Source organism: Macaca fascicularis, chromosome 4 (assembly GCF_037993035.2).
Source record: "Macaca fascicularis isolate 582-1 chromosome 4, T2T-MFA8v1.1".
Lineage (NCBI taxonomy): Eukaryota > Metazoa > Chordata > Mammalia > Primates > Cercopithecidae > Macaca > Macaca fascicularis.
The window spans coordinates 109,375,711-109,396,539 of NC_088378.1; the positions used below are offsets into that span (position 1 = coordinate 109,375,711).

The 20,829-nt window shown below is 31.9% G+C and overlaps 1 protein-coding gene across 14 annotated transcripts in view; it reads left to right on the plus strand.

Annotated features, from left to right (window-relative positions):
* Window positions 1-20,829, plus strand: part of EYS (eyes shut homolog) — a 413,676-nt gene that overhangs the window by 206,908 nt on the left and 185,939 nt on the right. The window contains exon 1 of one of the 14 annotated variants that reach the window (XM_065543885.1): window positions 4,120-4,292. The exons of the other annotated variants lie outside the window; for them this stretch is intronic. The gene's annotated coding sequence lies outside the window, so the exon portion shown is untranslated. Of the gene's footprint in view, window positions 1-4,119; window positions 4,293-20,829 lie in introns of those variants that run through there. 14 annotated transcript variants of the gene reach the window in all.

A 20,829-nucleotide genomic window follows, 5' to 3' on the forward strand; every position in this document is an offset into this window, starting at 1 on the left:
TGTTACCCAGGCTGATCTTGAGCCATTGTTTTCAAGCAATCCTCTGGCCTCAGCCTCCCGGAGTGCTGGGATTACAGGCATGAGCCACTGTGCTGGCCCACTAATTTCTCATTTAATTTACAGCTATAAAAAATATGTTCTACTATTACAGAGGAATATATTATTCATTTCAGAGATCAGAATATATAGAATCTTATTTTCCATTTACCAGAAAATTAGTCTATATACTTTAGATAAATAATTCAAGTAGAATGAAATCTAAAGCTTACATAATAGATTACGTCAGAGTATTTTTTAGAAGTACTAAATATTTTTGCAAGTGCTAAGGAAAGTATAACATGTCACCAAGATTTGTTAGAATTGTTAGAAATGTTAAAACTGACTTTTTGTAAGAAGAGACCCACAAGAAATTTGAAGGTAAAATTTCTCAGAATCTGAACAATAAAATTATTTATGACTAAAAATGAATTAAATTATCATTCACTTACATTATTGACTATTAATCAAATAAAATATTTTTAAAACATCCATTATATACCAAGAACCCCATGAGACACTGGGAATAATGAAGAGTAGGAGAGATTAGAATCTCTGCCCTTCAGAATTTGAGGACCCTTAATACAGTGTGGCATTAATCAAAAAATTACATTTACAATCTTCTGTAACTCTGCTAAGTGTGATAAAAGAATATTGGAAGAAGTGGATACTTTAAATATAGCCATTCAAACAAATTACTTTCTTCCAAAATAATAAGACTTAATTCCATAAGAAACCTTATTCAAATTGTCTAAATTTTCTTAATATAGATTTTTGGATATGAACTGTCAGACATGTTGAGCTATATAAATTAGACTAAGATATGCGATACAGGGATTTTTTTAACAAAACCTGATTATGGACTTCTTCACACATATACTATTTCACTCAAAGTAACAAATTTACTAACTTTTCTATCTGAAAGGTCTGAGTTCTCAAAAATATTTTTATGATTTATATAATTTAGTCCTCACAATAATTTTGTGAGATAAGAAAGAAAAGATAATGACCTTCTTTTCACAGATGAGGAAACTGTGTTCAGTAATTTATTCAGTATAAGAAAAGTAGAAAGCAAACACACCAAGATTTCTTACCCCAGGGTTTTTGACTCTAGAGCCTCTGTACTTAACTGCTGCAGTGATTTGATACAACACATATATATGTTGAGCAGATGGTCATTCTCTATCATGATTTCTACATCTGTAAAACAAAAGTTTTATTCAGCATCTAATTATGTGAGAATAAAAATTGATAAGCTTGAACAAACTATATTTTTCTCTTAATTGCAGCAAATGCATCCATATAAACTTGTTTGGAATGATAGAAATTGTAATAATTTTTTGGTGTCAACCTTGCAAACAGCAAATTGGAACATATGAGTCTCATCCATCAGCAGTCACAATTTCATATTTGTCCTCAAATTTAGGGTTTTGAGAAGATGTTTGTTACTCTTAATTTTTAATGGCCTCTCAAATTGCAAAGAAATATACAATCAAGCACTAAAATTGGACTACCCTTTGTCCAGTGAAATTCTCACTCTGTAAAATCCATGATTTGTGTTGTTAATAAAAAAAAAAGATAGAGGAAACATTGCAAACAAATACATTGGTCTTGCTTAGAAACCCTGTAAATAGGGTAGACATAGCAGTAACTCACAATTATCAGTCAATCCTTATTCTAGTCTATTCTTGATATATACATATATGTGTGTATATATATATTATATTCCTCTATGATATATGTGTGTATATATACACACATATATATGTATATATCAGGAATAGACTGTTATATACAGGATATATATGTGTATATATAATTGTACCTCTTCAATAACACATATTATGTAACATTTTTACTTCTTGTGTTTCTATATTCTGCCCTATATTATGAAAACTTAGACATTATAACTTCAGATTTTCTTAGTGTTCAGCACAAGACCTAATTCCCAAGAGGGGCTCATTGCATCTTGAGGAAAATTAGCCAGTTGAACCTATGTCTTGTTATCTTAGCAACATCTTTATTACACTTATTAAAAATAAACACATTTTTAAATGTCTAGAACTATAAATTTTGTGGAGATCAAATTGAGTTTCTTTTTATCATATATAAATTATTTGTGTATCTTATCTGATATCAAAAAGTACAGTGACCAAATTCAGAAGTATTGGCCCCGTATGTTTTCTGAGTTTTCAAATTATAATGGAATTATTTTGCAAGTACGCATTTTCCACATAACACAATTCTTTTATTTTGGGTAGCCAGAGGGGCTAATGTATATCAATTACTACTGAAATACATTAAATATGTTGTACATATTTGAAAAGTTAATTTAATATGCAAAGTAAACTTAAACGGTGAATCAATAGAGAGTAAAATTAATCTTTAAAGAGTGAAAATCCATATATAGTTTAGGAAGGTATTGATTCTTAGGCAACATGGTGAAACCTCATCTCTACAAAAAAATAAAAATAAATAAAAAAATACAAAAATTAGCCAAGTGTGATGGCATGTGCCTGTAATCCCAGCTACTCAGGAGGATTTGGTGAGAGGATCACCTAAGCCTTGGGAGGTTGAGGTTTCAGTGAGCTGTGAGCACTCCACTACACTCCAGCCTGGGTGACACAGCGAGACCTTATCTCAAAGAAAAAAAAAAAAAGCTTCATATAGTTATTACAGTTTCTGAAAATGTTCTCAGTTACCTGGCCAAGCATATTATAACAATGAATGCAGACTAATAGAGACCATAACAATTAACTGTGTTATTTCATGAAAAACATCGTATTCAATCACTCATTAATTCAATTATTTAATTTAGTATTCTACATATACTTATTAATTATCTACTATTTGGTATGCCTTTGTTTAACATTTAATTTAGATGTTAAAAAGTAATATTTAAGGTAAAATCATAACTTAAATATTGATACACGATAAAAGTTTTATTTAACTAATCAATTGAAGAGGAAACTAGCATAATGTTAAAACTCATTTAAAGTTTAATTTGCTACCACCATCACCACCCCCTCAACACACACACAGAGGCAATAATATACATTGAAATGAATGTACATATAGATGCGAAACTGATAAACATCCACAATCCAATAATCAAGTGTATCTGCATTGGACACAAATTGCATGTCAATGACCAAGAATTATTAGCATTATTAATGATATGCTACAATTTACAGAATTGTAAAACAACTGAAACATAATGAAAGAGAGAGAGATCCCAGAAGGATGTACTCAATAGAACACACGAGAATCATTTTTCTTCATTTCAAAGAATTTCACAATGTATTTCTTTCTGACATGGGCATTACACATTTATATGGTTTGGCTGTGTCCCCACCTAAATCTCATCTTGAATTGTAGCTCCTATAATTTCCTTGTATCACGGGAGAGACCTGGTGGGAGTTAATTGAATCATGGGGTCAGGTCTTTCTCATGCTGTTCTCATGATAGTGACTAAGATCTGATGGTTTTATAAAGGGGAGTGTAAGACATGATTTTGGTACACCTCTGCCTTTTGCCATGATTGTGAGGCCTCCCCAGCCCTGAATAACTATGAGTCCATTAAACCTCTTTCCTTTATAAGTTACCCAGTCTTGGGTATGTCTTTATTAGCAGTGTGAGAACAGACTAATACACAAATATTGCTATACTTATAGCAATGAACAAGAAAACACAATAATTTTTGCCCTCATGGGGTTTTTATTCTAAGCTTAAGATGATACTGCAATTTTTCGCTACCTAAAGAAAATAAATAAAGCAAATCTTACCTTCTTGATTAGATAATGTGTTCAGTAAATACAGAATACACGTATTTCAAAATGCCTATTTCCTTCTTTAATGTTCATGGAAACCTGTGACACTTTAATACATTATTGAATATTTACCTTGTGTTTGCCAACTTGCTGTACTAGTGAAATACACATACAAAAATTGAGATGTATTCCATGCCCTTTTTGGGGAAGAGATGAAGGTGGAAAGTTGGAGGTGAAAGCCATAATTTTTATAAGATATGGGTAATGCTGCAGATTTTTCATAATATGTTTCTTAATTTTATAGAAGTTTTTTTTTCGCTTTTTTTTTTTTTCTTTCCAATTTACTCTACTCTAGGACAGTAATTAAGGACTCAGGCACTGGTAACAGAATGCTTGGATATAAGTTTGGATTCTGCCAAATACGAACTGTAAGACTTTGGGAATATGACTTATCTGAGACTCAGTTTCTTCATTTATCAAATAGAGGTAATACTGTTACCTCTTAAAGCTGTTGTGAGAGTTACATAATGTATATATGTTAAGCATGTTAAAGAAAGTATGCCTATTAAGAATCATGTCATTAATTATTATTATTATCCTTAGCTTTTTGTTTATTTATTTATTTTTTTCTATCTAAACATCAAGATTGTTGACTGCAGGAACCACTTCTAAATCACTGGAAACTCTTACAGATAGAACATGTTTAGAATTGAATGTTCACTATCCTACTTCAAACTTACATATTTAAACTTGTATATTCTTGAAATTTTTATTCCCTTTAATGATTAATATCTATAATTCACAACAATGGTAATAATCTATCATTGGTGTTATATATGCCTGTACTTTAATTGGTTGAAAAAATTAAACTGTAATTTCATATCACTATTTTTAAACATTAATTTCCAAACGTAAAGTTTGTTTAAGTTCTTTTACTTTAAAAACATTAGTTTTATTTAGCACAAATAAGTTGATAAAAAGTCCCAAATGACCTGCCCAATCGTAGACCTCATGAGGATGTAACTACAGCATCATTTTTAAATAGTTTATTTATCCTTAACCTAACTTTATATATTGCTTCAACTATAGTTTTATTAGCATGGGTGTAAAGGCAGATGAATTCTTTGTTAGAGATTTTAACAAAGAAACTGGTTTAAGGTTTGGGCTTTTGTTTTTATTTTTATTTTTTGAAAAAACACAAATTCCGAAATACTTTTGTTACAGACAATTATTTTTATTTAAAAAAAATGGGATAGAAAATAAGCCATTAAAATATGAGGTATAAAAGATCTCCTAGGTTTATAACGGAAAATAAAATAATATGATATAGTTTAGATATATAGATATATAAACATATTATATATAGATATATAAACATATTAGATATATAGCACTTCCACACTTCTACAGCTCCTTTGGTTTAAATCCAATTTCTATGTTCCAAGAGCAAGTATTTTTCATTAGTATCATGTCATAGCTAAGGAAACTGAGGCTAAGAATTATTTGCAAATGGGTAAATAAATAAATTAATGTAATAGACATTGAGAGCACCATAAATAATAGAGCTATTTTCCACATACTATCTTTTATTATCATTTTACAAGAAAAAATAACATCATACAGTGTTATAGTCAAAAAATGTGTGAGTGTTAACTTTAAACTCTTTTTTCCCAGTGAGAGATTGTGTTCTTTCACTAGTAAGTGTCAGAAACTAGAATAGGCCGGGCGCGGTGGCTCAAGCCTGTAATCCCAGCACTTTGGGAGGCCGAGACGGGCGGATCACAAGGTCAGGAGATCGAGACCATCCTGGCTAACACGGCGAAACCCCGTCTCTACTAAAAACACAAAAAATTAGCCGGGCGAGGTGGCGGCGCCTGTGGTCCCAGCTACTCGGGAGGCTGAGGCAGGAGAATGGCGGGAACCCGGGAGGCGGAGCTTGCAGTGAGCTGAGATCTGGCCACTGCACTCCAGCCTGGGCGACAGAGCGAGACTCCGTCTCAAAAAAAAAAAAAAAAAAAAAAGAAACTAGAATAGAATCTAGTTTGTTTTCTCATAAACTCTTCTTTCTTTTGCATTGTATTTTCTCTGAGAAAAATTTTTTGAGGATATTTGAATTTTTGAGAAAAGAGGAGTTAGTAATACCAGGCATCCTTGTGTCTTTGTACATCCTTATGTAAAATGGATGTAAATAATATTTGTACTAATTTCAAAGATTTTAGATTAAAAGAATAAAACACACACCAGACACGTAGCATAGGGTCTGATGCAGATTAAGCCCTTAATAAAATGCTAACTCTTGTCCTGATGTCTTTAAGAAATGTTCTCACTCTGTACTGAAAATTCTATTTGTCCATTTCCCTGTATTTTCTCCTGAAACATAAACTACCATTCATGCTTCTATGATATATTATCAGTCCTAATTCTAAATAAGACTTCTGAAAGTTGTTGACATGTCATAATTTCTCCTTTCATTGTTAAACTCACATTTGTAGGGACTTTAAACCTATCATAATTAAAAGTACCTAAATAGCTATGAAGATTAGCAGTGGTCTTTGTCTAGCCATGGGCCTAAATGCTTAGAAGTAAACAGATTTGCATGATAAATATTGGCTTTCACATATAGAACATGCAAGTATATAAATAAAAGGTTTATTTATATACATGGGCAGGGAACCAATTTGTCACATTATACAAAAATTAACTGAGAACCTGCTATGTGCCAGAATTATTATACATGTTCTCTTTTAATGGTTTCATCATCCTTATGCTTTACACCTTTCTTATTTCTTTCCTTCCTTCCTTTCTTTTCCATTCATTTTCTTCCTTTATTTAGCTATTCTATAAATATTTTTCAGTCTTAATATGTGCCTAGGGGATGTGGATTACATATATAATATTTCCCAAAAGAGTTTTAGTATATTGAAGAAGCATTTTTATAATTAAAATTACTTTACAATGTAATTATTATATTAAGAGTATCTGTAAGGTAGTAATGTCTAAGTGTGTCAGAAAGTTAGGGAAAAATTTCACAGGAATGGTAACCTGACAGTGATCAACATATAGAGTTAGACACTACGTTTTGAATCCTCAATTTCAATTTATCGTATACAAGTTATATGATTTTAGATGAGTTATTTGATTTTTTTTTTTTTTTTTTTTTTGAAACAAGAGTCTTGCTGCATCACTTAAGCTGGAGTGCAATGGCATGATCTCGGCTCACTACAACCTCCGCCTCTCAGGTTCAAGTGATACTCTTGCCTCAGCCTCTCAAGTAGCTGAGATTACAGGAGTGTGTGCCGTCATACCCTGCTACTTTGTGTATTTTTAGTAGAGATGGCCTTTTGCCATGTTGACCAGGCTGGTCTTGAACTTCTGACGTCAAGTGAGCCCCTGTCTCAGCCTACCAAAATGTTGAGATTATAGGCAGGAGTCACCATGCCTGTCCTGAGTTATTAGATCTTTTTGACACCAATTTTGCTAATCTATAAATTGGAAAAAATAGTACCTACCTGGGAAGACTAAAACAACAATTGAAAAAATACCTAATCTAGGTTAGGGCAGGTGGATTCCACAATACACATCATATTATAAGCAGTTTGCTTATAAGACTGTGTGATAAAGCATATGCAGAAGCATGTAGATGGGAGATGAAGCAAGCAAAGAGAAGGTTACATTGTTAATCTTAGGTCCTAGATAGGTGAGTATTTAAGTCTGATTTCTATACTTTAGGAGTTCTGACAGACTTTCATCTTGTAAAAATATTCTGAATACATGCCACAATTCCATCTGTCTAACTCTCTTTTCTCTCTCTGTCTCTCTCTGTCTCTCTCTCTCTCTCTTTCTCTCACACACCACACACACAATGCATTAACATTAAGAAGTTAATAGTTTTAATTAATAATTTTATCTGTTTTAAAACAGAATTATTTACGTAATCTTTAAATAATAATTTCTCCCTAGTAGATAAAAAACATATACCATTAGTGGGAAAAGAAGCAGGTGTGCTATTTTCGTACAGCTCTTTTAAGTAATGTCATGTATAATGTATTCTTATTGCAATAAGATAAAAGAAATAGTCTAGTTACTGTTTGTCAATTTTATTGCATGACTGTGAGAATGGAATTGGAATCTCTGTAGGTGAAACTTAAAAACAAATATATCCTTAAGGAATTAGTGAGAAAGTATCTCCTATTCACAAATTCTTCACAAATTAACACTCGCCTTAAAATGTTGTAAGTACAAAGAATGCTTTTGAAGTTCAGCCTCAAAAAGAGCAAGAGGCAGATAGAGAATATTATGTGCATCATCAAATGTTGCACCATATTTACCAATGGAATAAGAAACCATTGAATGAAATAAATGCCTTGAGTAATACTATTTTAGAATTAAATAACAAGTTTCTAAATTAACAGTAACAACATACACACACACCTTGTTTTGATACATCTAAATGAATGAAAACTGACACACTCCAAGTCTTAATCACTGAAAATCTTTTAACAATAGAGATAAGGATTTTTGAGACAAAAACATACCAAAAATAAGGTCATAATCAAAGGATTTGAAGTAAGAATAACAATGGACTTTTACATCAAAAAAACTGGAAGAGATGAAGAAATACCTTTCCTACAGGAAAATGATCTTCAACCCAGCACTCAACCTTCAGTCAAAAAATATTAATCAAAAGTGTGAATCAAATGGTATTTTTGAGATATTTGAAGTTTTAAAAATGTATATCACATTTCCCCTTGCTGAGAGACCTATTGGAAAATGTTCTCCAGCAAAATGAGAGATTATAACAATAATATGTGTGGTCCAGGAGACAAGTATCCAACAGAGAAGTGAGGCAATAGTAATAGGCAGAATGATGCTTATAGGAGGTTTCAGAAGTACAGCTGGGTTACCATCTAGAAAGAAATCACTTCACATTGCAGCATTTCAAGGTGGGAGTCTACAGGGGGGAAACAAATAAGTAAGCAGAAAGGAATTACTTGCTGTATTTCACCGTATTGACAGGAGGTGTACATTCAAGTTTGAAAGCACTGAGAAAAATTATTAATTGGACATTATCAAATGAAAATCTTCTCTTCTTTAAGAGTTACTCATCAGAAAATGAAATTTTAATCCATAGATTGTTAGAAAATATTTGCAAATCATATGTATAGCATAGAGTTTTCATCTAGAATGTGTAAAGCACTCCAAGCACTCAATAACAAAAAAACAAAAAACCCAAATAACAGTAGGCAATATGTTTGAATAGTTATTTTACCAAAGAAGATATAAAAGTGGCAAACAAGGGTTAAAAAGATGCTTGACAAAATTGATAATTAAATTAAACCACAATAAAATTTTTTTAGTTTAGCAAAAGTTAAAAAGACCACCTATAACAAGTATTGGAGATGATATAGAGTAACTGGAACCCTCAAAAACTACTGATAGAAATGTGTAATATAAACCATTTACGATGAAAAAATCTTAGAGAAAAGCTAGAATTCAACACCAACCGTTAAATTTTCTAGAATTCCACACCAACTATCTTAAATTCTCTGAGGAGAATCTGTTATGAGCTGTCAGCCTGTAGCTCCTGCAGACGCTCTGCTTCCTTTCTGGCGTTCTTCTCTCATCCAATCAATGAAAGGAAGATGTATTTGCTTTTTGTTTATAGTATGTTACTCCTCTTATGCTATGTTTATCTTCATCACCAATTTACTCATTGGATACCTCTGGGTCCTGAGTCATCTAACAAAATACATTTTGTGTAGATTTTTTTGGTCTTCTTAACAAAAGTATTTTAATGCACATATTTAACTAAAATTCTCTTCCCAGTGAATTTGTAATACACTACTGAGACCTCAATAAATGAGAAGCTTGCTATTCATCAAGGTAACTTCTTTTTTTTTTTTTTTTTTTTTTAATTTTACTTTAAGTTCTTAAATGTATTGCTGAAGACCAAATGTGGATTAGTGTGAGGGAGAATCTCCCCCCGGGGCTACACTACAGTCTTAGGTAGGTCCCCACACTTTCAGGTAGGTAGGTCCCCACACTTTCAGAGGCTTTTCCTCCAGGATTTTTCTCCAAGTTCTTACTGTAAAGATCTGAGAATGATTCTGTAGGATACAGGGAGTGGGGAGAGGAAGAATTAACCTTTTAAATGAACCCAAATATATATATATATATATATATATATATATATATATATATATATATATATATTTTTTTTTTTTTTTTTTTTTTTTTTTTTTTTTGAGACGGAGTCGCTCTCTGTTGCCCAGGCTGGAGTGCAGTGGTGTGATCTTGGCTCACTGCAAGCTCTGCCTCCCAGGTTCAGGCCATTCTCCTGCCTCAGCCTCCCGAGTAGCTGGGACTACAGGCGACCGCCACCACGCCTAGCTGTTTTTTTTTTTTTTTTTTGTATTTTTAGTAGAGACGGGTTTTCACTGTGTTAGCCAGGATGGTCTCGATCGCCTGACCTGGTTATCCAGCCGCCTGGGCCTCCCAAAGTGCTGGGATTACAGGCGTGAGGCACCATGCCCGGCCAAACCCAGACCTTCTTTGTAACAAAGGCCTATTCTCCAGTGGGGAGAGTTTGGCCAGAGTCATGCCAGGATTGTGAGCAAGGGCATTTGTCATACTCCAGCCCCCTGTATATTTCCTATCTCAATTAAAATGGGAAATTCATATAAGAAGAAACATTTCTTAAGGCTACAGGCTAGAGACACAGACCCAATAAAAGACTGAGTTTTAATTGGAGGATCATAGACCATAGATCATAAATTATATCATTTCCGTCTCTTATACATTACCATCAAACCCAGAGTGTCAGTACTATAAAAGACAATAGTTGAAAGCTGCAAATCATAGACATTCTCTGTAGAGGAGTACTTAGGAAAGTCCAAAGCAAAAGGGACAACAAAACCAGACACTAAAGGAATTTGAAATCAAGTCTTAGACACCTTTAGGTACAGCAAACTCTAAATAAAGCCAAAGCCCAGCGACATTAACAGAGATCCTCACTTTAGAGGCCTATTCATATCAGTTCCTATTACCCGATACAGTATGCTTGAATTTCAACAAAAATTTGCAAGGCATACCTAAAGGAAAAAAATAATAAGCTGAAGAGACCAAGTAATCATCAGAACCAAATTCATACATCACAAGGATGTTGTAATTACCATCTAGATAATTTAAAATAACTGAAAAATATGTTAAGATATCTAATAAAAAAAGGATGACAGAATGCAAGAACAAATGAGTAAAGTAAACAGGGAGATGGAGACTCTAAGAAAGAACTGAAATAAAATGCTAGAAATTAAAAAAAATAATAATAGAAATAAATGTCATTGATCGGTTCATTAGAGAATGGACATAGGTGGAACACTAAGGAAAGATCAGTGGGCTTGAAAATATATTAACAGAAATTTCCCAAACTAAAACTCAAAGAAGAAAAATAAAATAAAATAAAATCACAGCAGAATATCTAAGTACTGTGGGACAATTTCAAAAAGTGTAATATGTGTTATTATAATATTAGAAGGAGAAGAAAGAGAACAGAGTTGAAAAAATATTTGAAAAAATAATTGCTAAAAACTTTCCAAAATGAGTGACAGATGATTCTCATGTCCTAGAAGTTGAGAGAACACTAAGCAAAATAAATTATAAAGATAAAAACAAAACAAACAAAAAATTTCTCTAGGCATGTCATATGCAAACTGCAGAAAATGAAAGACAAAGGAAAAATCTTAAATAAAGCCAGAGGGATAAAAAACACTTTTTCTATACAGAAACAAGGGTCAGAATTACAGCCCACCTCTTATCAGAAACTATACAAATGAGAAGAGTACAATGATATACCTTTCAAGAGAAAAAAAAAAAAAAAAAAAAAAACTAACCTAGAATTCTATACCTAGTAAAATGATACTTTAAAAGTGAAGAAGTAAAGACTTTCTCAGACTAACAAAATCTGAGAGATTTTAATGTAGGCAAACAGGTCATGCAAGCGATATTGAAAAAAAGGAGAGTGAAATAATATAGGCCAGAAACTCAGATCTACATGAGGAAAGGAAGACAACAGTCAGAGAAGGAATAAATAAAGGTAAAATAAAATGCCTTATTTTCCTTATTATTAACAGTTATAGAAATAACTTGAAAGTAACAATGATAACCATATATTGGGTGATTGTAGCGTATGGATAGGTGAAATATCAGTCATGTCAGAAAGATCAGGAGGGATAAATTAGGAATACTCTGTTACAAGGTACAGGTGCTACACATGAAGCAGGATACTGTTATTTAAAAATCAAATTACATTAGTTAAAAAAGGATATTGTGGCTGGATGTGATGGCTCATGCCTGTAATCCCAGCACTTTGTGAAGGCAAGGTAAGAGAATCACTTGAAGCCAGTAGTTCAATACCTGGGCAACATAACAAGATTTTGTCTAAAAAAAGAAAAAAAAAATCATACTCTAGTCTGGTGACATGTGGTGGTAGACCCTGCTACTCGGGAGGCTGAGGCAGAGAATTGCTTGAGTCCAGGAGATCAAGGTTACAGTGAGCTATGACCAAGCCACTGAACTTTAGCCTGGGCAACAGCAAGACACTGCCAAAAAAAAAAAAAAAAAAAAAGAAAAAAAAGAAAGACAGATGAAAGAAAGAAAGAAAGAAAGAAAGAAAGAAAGAAAGAAAGAAAGAAAGAAGGAAGGAAGGAAGGAAGGAAGGAAGGAAGGAAGGAAGGAAGGAAGGAAGGAAGGAAGGAAGGAAGGAAGGAAAGAAGGGAGGGAGGGAGGGAGGGAGGGAGGGAAGGAAGGAAGGAAGGAAGGAAGGAAGGAAGGAAGGAAGGAAGGAAGGAAGGAGGAAAGAAGGAAAGAAAGAAAGAGAGAGAAAGAGAGGAAGGAAGGAAGGAAGGAAGGAAGGAAGGAAGGAAGGAAGGAAGGAAGGAAGGAAGGAAGGAAGGAAGGAAGGAAAAGAAGAAAGAAAGAAGGAGCGAAAGAGAAAGAAAGAAAGAAGGAAGGAAGGAAGGAAGGAAGGAAGGAAAGAAAGGAAAGAAAGAAAGAAAGAAAGAAAGAAAGAAAGAAAGAAAGAAAGAAAGAAAGAAAGAAAGAAAGAAAGAAAGAAAGAAAGAAAGAAAGGAAGAAAAGAGAAAGAGAGAGAAAGAAAGAAAGTTGTAAACTTCAGGACAATCAATACAATCATTAAAAGAAGTATAATTGATTCTCTAAGAGAGAAGATAAAAATAATCATGTAAAGTACCCAACTAAAACCAGAGCACATAGAAAAAGAGGAATATGGAAATCAATGAAATACAGTTAGGAAAAAAAAAAAGTGCTTCTCAGATTGGAGAAAAACAAATAAGCAAACAAGACCCGCCTATAATCTATTTACAAGAAACGCTTTAAATATAAAGACTCAGGTAGGTTAAAAGGGTTGCAAAAAGATATATTACGCTCCCACTAAGCAAAAGAAATCTGCAGTAGCTCAAGTAATTTCAGATAAAGCAGACTTCAGGGAATCAATTCCGCAAGCAGACATAACAATCCTAAATGTGCATGTACCTAGCAACATCATGCCAAAATATATTAGACAAGTGATAAAACAGAAAGGAATAAGAGAAAACCCACCATTATAGTTGGATACATTAAGTACCCCTATTTGTAACTGATAAGCCAAGCAGGCAGAAACCTCATAAAGATATGATTGACCAATCAGCAGTATAAAACAGTTTGATATAATTGGCATTTATAGAATCCTCTACCCAACAGTAGGACGAATTCTTTTGAGACTGTGTGGAACATTTAACAAGACAGACCACATTCCAGACCATAAAACACACCTGAACACATGAAGACAAAATGAAATCATAAAACATATATCCCCATGCCACAGTGGAATAAAAGTAGAATTCAGTAAAAGAATGATACTTGAAGAAATGTCAAATTATTTGAAATTTAACAGTGTACTTTTGAATAGCACATTGGTTAGAGAAGTCTGAAGAGAAACTTAAAAAAGTATTTTGAACTAAATGAAAATGAAGCTGTAACTGGTCAAACCATTTAGATCCAGAAAAAGCAGTGCACAGAGACAAACGTATAACATTAAATGCATATATTAGAAAATAAAATCTATAATCAATCACTTAAGCTTCCACTTTAAAGAGTTAGAGAAATAACCGTAACTTCAGTCAAACTAAGCAAAAGAAGAGAAATAATTAAAATTAGAACAGACCTCAGTAAGATTAAAAATAGAAAACCAATAAAGAAAATAAACAAAAACAAAAGTTATTATTTGAAAATATTAATAAAATTTATAAAGACTCTAGTCAGGCTAATCAAGGGAAAAAAGAGAGAGGGGACATAAGTTATTAATATAATAAATCAAACAGGAATTTCCATTATTGTTCCTATGGGCATTAAGAGGACATATAAAAGGATACTAAAAACAACTTTCTGTCTCAATATTTGAAAATGTTGATAAAATAGACCAATTTCTTGAATAACACAAACTATCAATACTTGCGGACAAAAAGATCATCTCAATAGGCCTACATGTATTTAGGAAATTGAATGAATAACTAATGCTCTTCCATAAAATAAATCACCTCTCTCAGATTAATTCCCTGGTAAATTCTACCAAGTATGAAAGAAAGAAATGATACCAATTCTTCATAACCCCTTCCAGTAAAATAGAAGCAGCTGGAACACTTCCTAAGTCATTTCTTGTGGCTAGCATTACCCTAATTCCAAAAGTAGACAAATATATTAAAATAAAGGAAAACTACAGACTAATAATTCTCATGAACATAGACACAACATTCTCAACAAATATTTAAACTTGAATCTAACAATAAGTAAAAGGAATAATAAATAATGAAAAACAGTATTTATACCACAGTGCAAAGTTAGCTCTCCATTTTAAAATTAATTATTGTAATCTACCATATCAATTCTCTAAAGGAAAAGTATTTTATAATTATATAAACTGATACAGAAAAAAATATTTTACAAAATTTAACAACTAATCTGGATGAAAACTCTCAGAAAGCCAAAAAATAGAGAAGAAAAGCATCAATTTAGTAAAGAATATCAGTAAAATCCTACAGTTATGCTAATTAGTGTAGAAAAATGGATACGTTCCTCCAAAGGTCTAGAACAGGGCAAGAGTGTCCTCTCATCACTCCTATTCAACAGTAGGAAATTCTCGCTAGCACAATTAGAAAACAAAAGCAAGAAAATGTATGCAGACTAATAAGAAAGAGATAAAATGGTCTCTATTCCCAAATATTAAACAATGCCTTAAATAAGTCAGTATAGCATGTGTCCAGGATAAAATTTAATACTGTATACAAAAGTCAACTGCTTTCCCATGTAATAGTAATGAACAATTAATATTTAAATGAAAAATAATACCATTTGTAATAGTACCCAAAATAAATAAATCATTGGGTATATACCTATAAAATTATGTACCGACCTATACATGGAAAACTAAACTCAGATAAAAATCTAAATAAATATTATAAATAAATGGAAAGAGATTCCATGTTCATTAACTGGGAGCCTCAATATAATTAAGATTTCACTTCTTACCTGTGTGATCCATAGATTCAGTACAATCCCAATCAAAATTACATCAAGCTATTTTGCCAATATTGACACCCTGGTTATAGAGTTTTTATGCAAGGCAAAAGACTAGAATAAACCACCACGATACTGAAGAAAATAAGGTTGGAGAATACACTCTGCCTCATTTCAACATATAACCATTAAGCAACAATAATAAGGTAGCCTGATATCGACAAAAGAACAAGCATGTATATCAATGGAACAGAATAGAGAGTTCAAACATAGGACCACACAAATGTAATCAACTAATATGTGATGAACAATCAAATGCAGTTCAAAGCCAAAAGTATAGTCTTCTTATTAATTGGTTTTGGAAGAATTTCATATTCATATGAAAATAAAATGAACATAGGCATTGAATTTACAACTTATACTCTCCACAAAAATTAGATCAAAATTAATTACACACCTAAATGCAAAACACTTAACTACAAAATTTCTAGGAGAAAACATAATATAAATATAAAATAATATATAATATATAATAAATATAAACATAAAATAAATATAAAATGTAGATGACCCTGGGCTTGGCAATACATTTTTTGATACAACACCGTAAGCATAATTCCATGACAGAAAATGGAAATTTGGACTTTATTAAAATTAAAATCTGCCTTGAAGTGACATTGTTAAGATAATAAAAATAACTACTTGGAGAAATATTGGCAAAACACTTACCTGATAAAGGATTTTTATCCAAATGTAAAAGGATTCCTAAAACTCAATAATAATAATAAAACAAAGAACTAATTAAATGTGCATAAGATCTGAATAGACAATTCAACCCCCAAAATATATAGATGGTAAATAAGCATATAAAAATGTGTTCAGCATCATTTGTCATTAGAAATTTAAGCAAGCAACAATGAGATATCAGTAAATACCTATTTAAATGGCTAAAATCCAAAGAACTCACACTACTACCGCTGGCAAAGATGCAAAGTAATGATAACTCTTGATTAATTGCTGGTAAAAATTTTAAAAAATCATGGTACCACCACTTTGGAAGACAGTTTAATAGTTTCTTCCAAAACTAAGTATAGTTTATTACATTCCAAAGCATTCGTATGACAATGGAGGCAGGGTTAAAAGGGTGATAGTGAAACTTGACAAATACTACCTCAAGACAGGTGATCAAGGTTAACATGAATGGTGACTACTTATATTCCATATGATGTGATGAAAATGACACTTTACTGCTTCACTTTTTAAAGAAGATTTTACTTCTGTGGTCTTTCTCCCCAATACGCACTACTTTTATACAACAATGGAAAAGAAATCAGATGAATCATAATTGCAGGGTGTTCCTCTACAAATACTTAACCAATAGTCCTAAAAAATGTCAAGGTCATCAAAACAAGGCAAGTAACAACCAGGAAGAACCTAAGAAGATATGACTACTATATGCAATGTAGTAGCCTGAATAGGATCCTAGAAAAGAAAAGGGGACATAATGTAAAAACTGAAAAAGTCTGAAGAAAGCATTGACATTAAGTAAAATTAATTAGTTAGTTAATATACTATTAACTCATTAATTATGACAAATGTATTATACTAATATGAAACATTAAAAAATCATAGAAACTGGACAATATGGTACACATGAGAACATTCAGCACTCTCTTCCTAATAACTTTGTAAATTTAAAACTCTACTTTTTTAAAATATGCATTCAAAAGTTAATATAATAAAGATCCCTGTGCAGTATTTTCTGGGATGTAATTTTTCAACTTCTTTGAGTTAATACCAAAAGTATGATTTGTGTGATTTGAGTATGATTATTGGATCACATGGTAAGAGTATGTTTAGTTTTGTAAGACATCCTTATGCTCTTTATAGCAACTTTATTCATAATTGTCAAAACATGGAAGCAAAACATTTTTGTCTATAAGTCACATATAGCCTTTGACTTTGTACATGCTTAAGCTATCTGAATTTCAACGAAAGGTCAATGTTTAAACAAATAACCTTTTTTTTTTTTTTTCATGAAAGCTAAAACATATAGACAATGGAAAAGAAGTTATACTTAATTTTTTGAAAAATCAATAATCTATAAGACCATATGTGGAGAAAGGAAAAGGAAGTACAAAATAAGGCTTAATTTATTTAACATTTTATTTTATAAAACCAGCTCTGTTTGTTAAAAGCAAATATTGGTAAAGGTATGATGCTATTATCTCATCCATTTCTGTTTAATGATAGTATTTTCACCCTCTAGTTAATGGCAAAGTTGTCTAGATAATATTTTTTAAGGTAAGCTTAAAGTGTTTCAAAAAAAAAAACTAATTTCTTGCAGCATATTTTAATATGTCAAAAATAATCTATATGCTTTTTTATAATGTCACATATGGAAATATATTTTGATTAAAATTTAACCACAAACTAAAGAAAAGTTAATACAAAATTTATAATTGCAATTGAAATGATATCTTGAATGGTAAATCATTTATACTCTGTGAATCAGTGAGTTACTAAGCATCATTCATTCTTCACTCCAATTACAATATATTGATGTTTCTTTCCATTTCTTTACCACTTTTAATCCATATACTGTAGACCAACTGGATTATGGTAACTATAATTTAGGTGTTTTTCTTAAATGTAGTTTTTCCTCATTAAAATGAAAATATTCTAGAAAAAAATTATCTCTGTTCAGAGATAAGAAATATGATCTTAAAAGAGTTGAATAATGAAACCTCGATGCAATCATTTAAATTCTCATTTTAATCATCTACAAAAGAGAAATAACTAACAATATCAATATGCTGTGATGACTCAGATTGAGATGAGGCTGCATACATCTCCCTTCTCCCACACACACACAAACGCACATGTATGCATGGACATTCACAGATATACTGATACTATTATCAATTATTTTCTATTCTAGATTACTTACACAAAACCAATTTCACTTCACAGAAGACAAACTCTGTTTCTAATAAGTACTCTTTAATACAGCTATTTAAAATTTCTGAGGCCTACTCATAGAGCATGTGAATTAAAAAGGAAAATATTTAAAAAAATAATGACATATTAAATTTAGTCTCTAAACATTTAAGCATGTTAAAAAGCATTATAAAATTATACATTTGTAAGTAGCTGAGTAATGAGCAAACAGAAAGTTCTGACCTTCCCCCCGCCCCAGGCGTCATCCACAATGCACTTCATTCCTTAGCTCATCTGTGACACTCACAGTCTTGTGGCTCTTTGTAACTCCTGACATCACTGACCCCTGCACATTCCCTACAATCACTTCATTCCTGACTGTTTATTCAATTTAGGATAATATAAACCTGGGAGACAGAAATAAGAGGGAACTGATGAAGGTACATTTCTGCCTATTATTTCTTCTTCAAAAAGGATACTATAATGTGAAGGCACTTGTAGAGTGGTGCTCAACCTAGAGATCTGAGTTTAAACACCGCTTTATGAAGAAGTTGATGTAGTAAATGAGATTTTAACTCTATTTTGGCAACTTGTTTACTTAATTCTCTTCTTCCACACACAATTTTTTCAAATATTTTTCTAAATTTGATTTTTCTCTCCCTTAATCCCACCATACCACTCAAATCTACCTGCTCTTATAGCATCAACTGACCAGTTACTGAGTTTACCACCTTTATGATCATCAAATATACAAAACTCACTTCATAATTTATAAAAGTGCCAGCTCTAAAAATTCTGAAAACCTTTCTCTTTGTCTTTCTTAACAAAATCCAAGGATAATTTGAGATACCTTCCTTCACTTCTCTCTTGAATATTATTGTTCCTCAGGATTCTCAGTCGTCTTTTGCCTGAGCCACTTTGTTTAATGCTACGCCTTATTATGCCTTATTGGCAATCATGTTGTGAATATTCTTTCTCCTAAATTAGCTGCGTCCTTTGCCTCAGAAACCAAACTGGGTGTGTGCATTTGTGTATGAGACGGTAAATGTGACTGAGAACATGTGTTTTAGAGTCAGGTCAATCTACACACCACTGCTTATTGATTGTGTGAGCTTGGGCAAGTCCTTAGTCTTTCTGTGCTTCACTTTTCTCGTTTTATTTTTTTTATTTTTTACTCTTTTTATTTTTATTTCTTCAGACACTATGGTGACTTACGTTTTCTCATTTTTAAAATGGGACTGTGACTATTTACCTCACAGGATCATTGTCATAACCAAGACAGTGGACTAAAGAAGGATTGGTGTCTCCCACATAGTAGGTGCATAATCGATAAAGTCAGTCACTACTCCCTTCAAAAATAATGAATAAATCAGCTGTCTCTTCTCCATTACTCTATCTCAGTTTTATTTTAAAATTTAGCATTTTTTCCCTTTTCTAGTCTCCTTGCTAAAATGTTCATCATTCATACTGCTGGTAGCTATATTAGCATTTCTGAAACACACATTTTCACTCCCCTCCTATAATTTTAGTCCAATCTGTGGTAGGTAAAATTTGTTATTTACTTTCTAGAGAACAGGCATAAATTATGACAACTTTTGTATCTGTTAATTTTATCTCTTCTAATTTTCCTCATTGTATATGTTTTGAAAGTACAATGTATAATTCATACAAATAAAAAGCTGCTTATTGTGGAGGTCATAGTCCTTAAAGAAGTGAAACATGAAAAATATCAGGTATATAGAATCAACTACAAGCTTATCAAAGGCTTCCATAGTTTATAATATTGTCTGTTGAATGCAAATAAAAATAAATTACATCTGTCATCTCCAATATTTACTCAGCTATCTTTAATTGAATGTCTGTTATATGCCAACTATTATAAGGAGCATGTTCTATTCAAATTATTTTTTGGCTTATATAAAAATTTATTTGTTTAAACCTATTTCCTTATTTTTTGAAAGATGTCATTTAAGATGACAGCTATTTGTGAAAGGAAGAAATATTGTTCATGTTTTCTTAACTACTGAATTTAAGTTGGGCTTTATTTGTTAGAATAACCTAACTACAAAGGTACTATAAAAGTGATACAGTTCATATTCATCTGAAATGACACATATTTTCCTGTGAAATATTTTTCTGGTAATGTAACCTGTCAAGTGATGTTATGGTTGTAATTATGTGCAATGCTGTCAATGTCTCCATCATAGTTCTGGGTTTCTGGACTTCTTGGCTCAAGAATTTATAAGATATTAATGGTAATATCACCTGGGATAAAATTACTTCCTCATTTTAACTCTTAAATATATTATAATCAATATGTGTGTTTAGAATTGAGGAGAATACCATTTGGCTTGCCATTTTGACAGGGTTTGAAGAATGTCTTTGTAAATGAAAAGCTGAGACACATAACATCATACCTTTTGGGTCAAAATTACATCACATTTTTCAAATTTATAATGTTTATATTACTCTAGTTCCCAATAAAATCCAAAGCATTTTGTATTCAGCATGTATA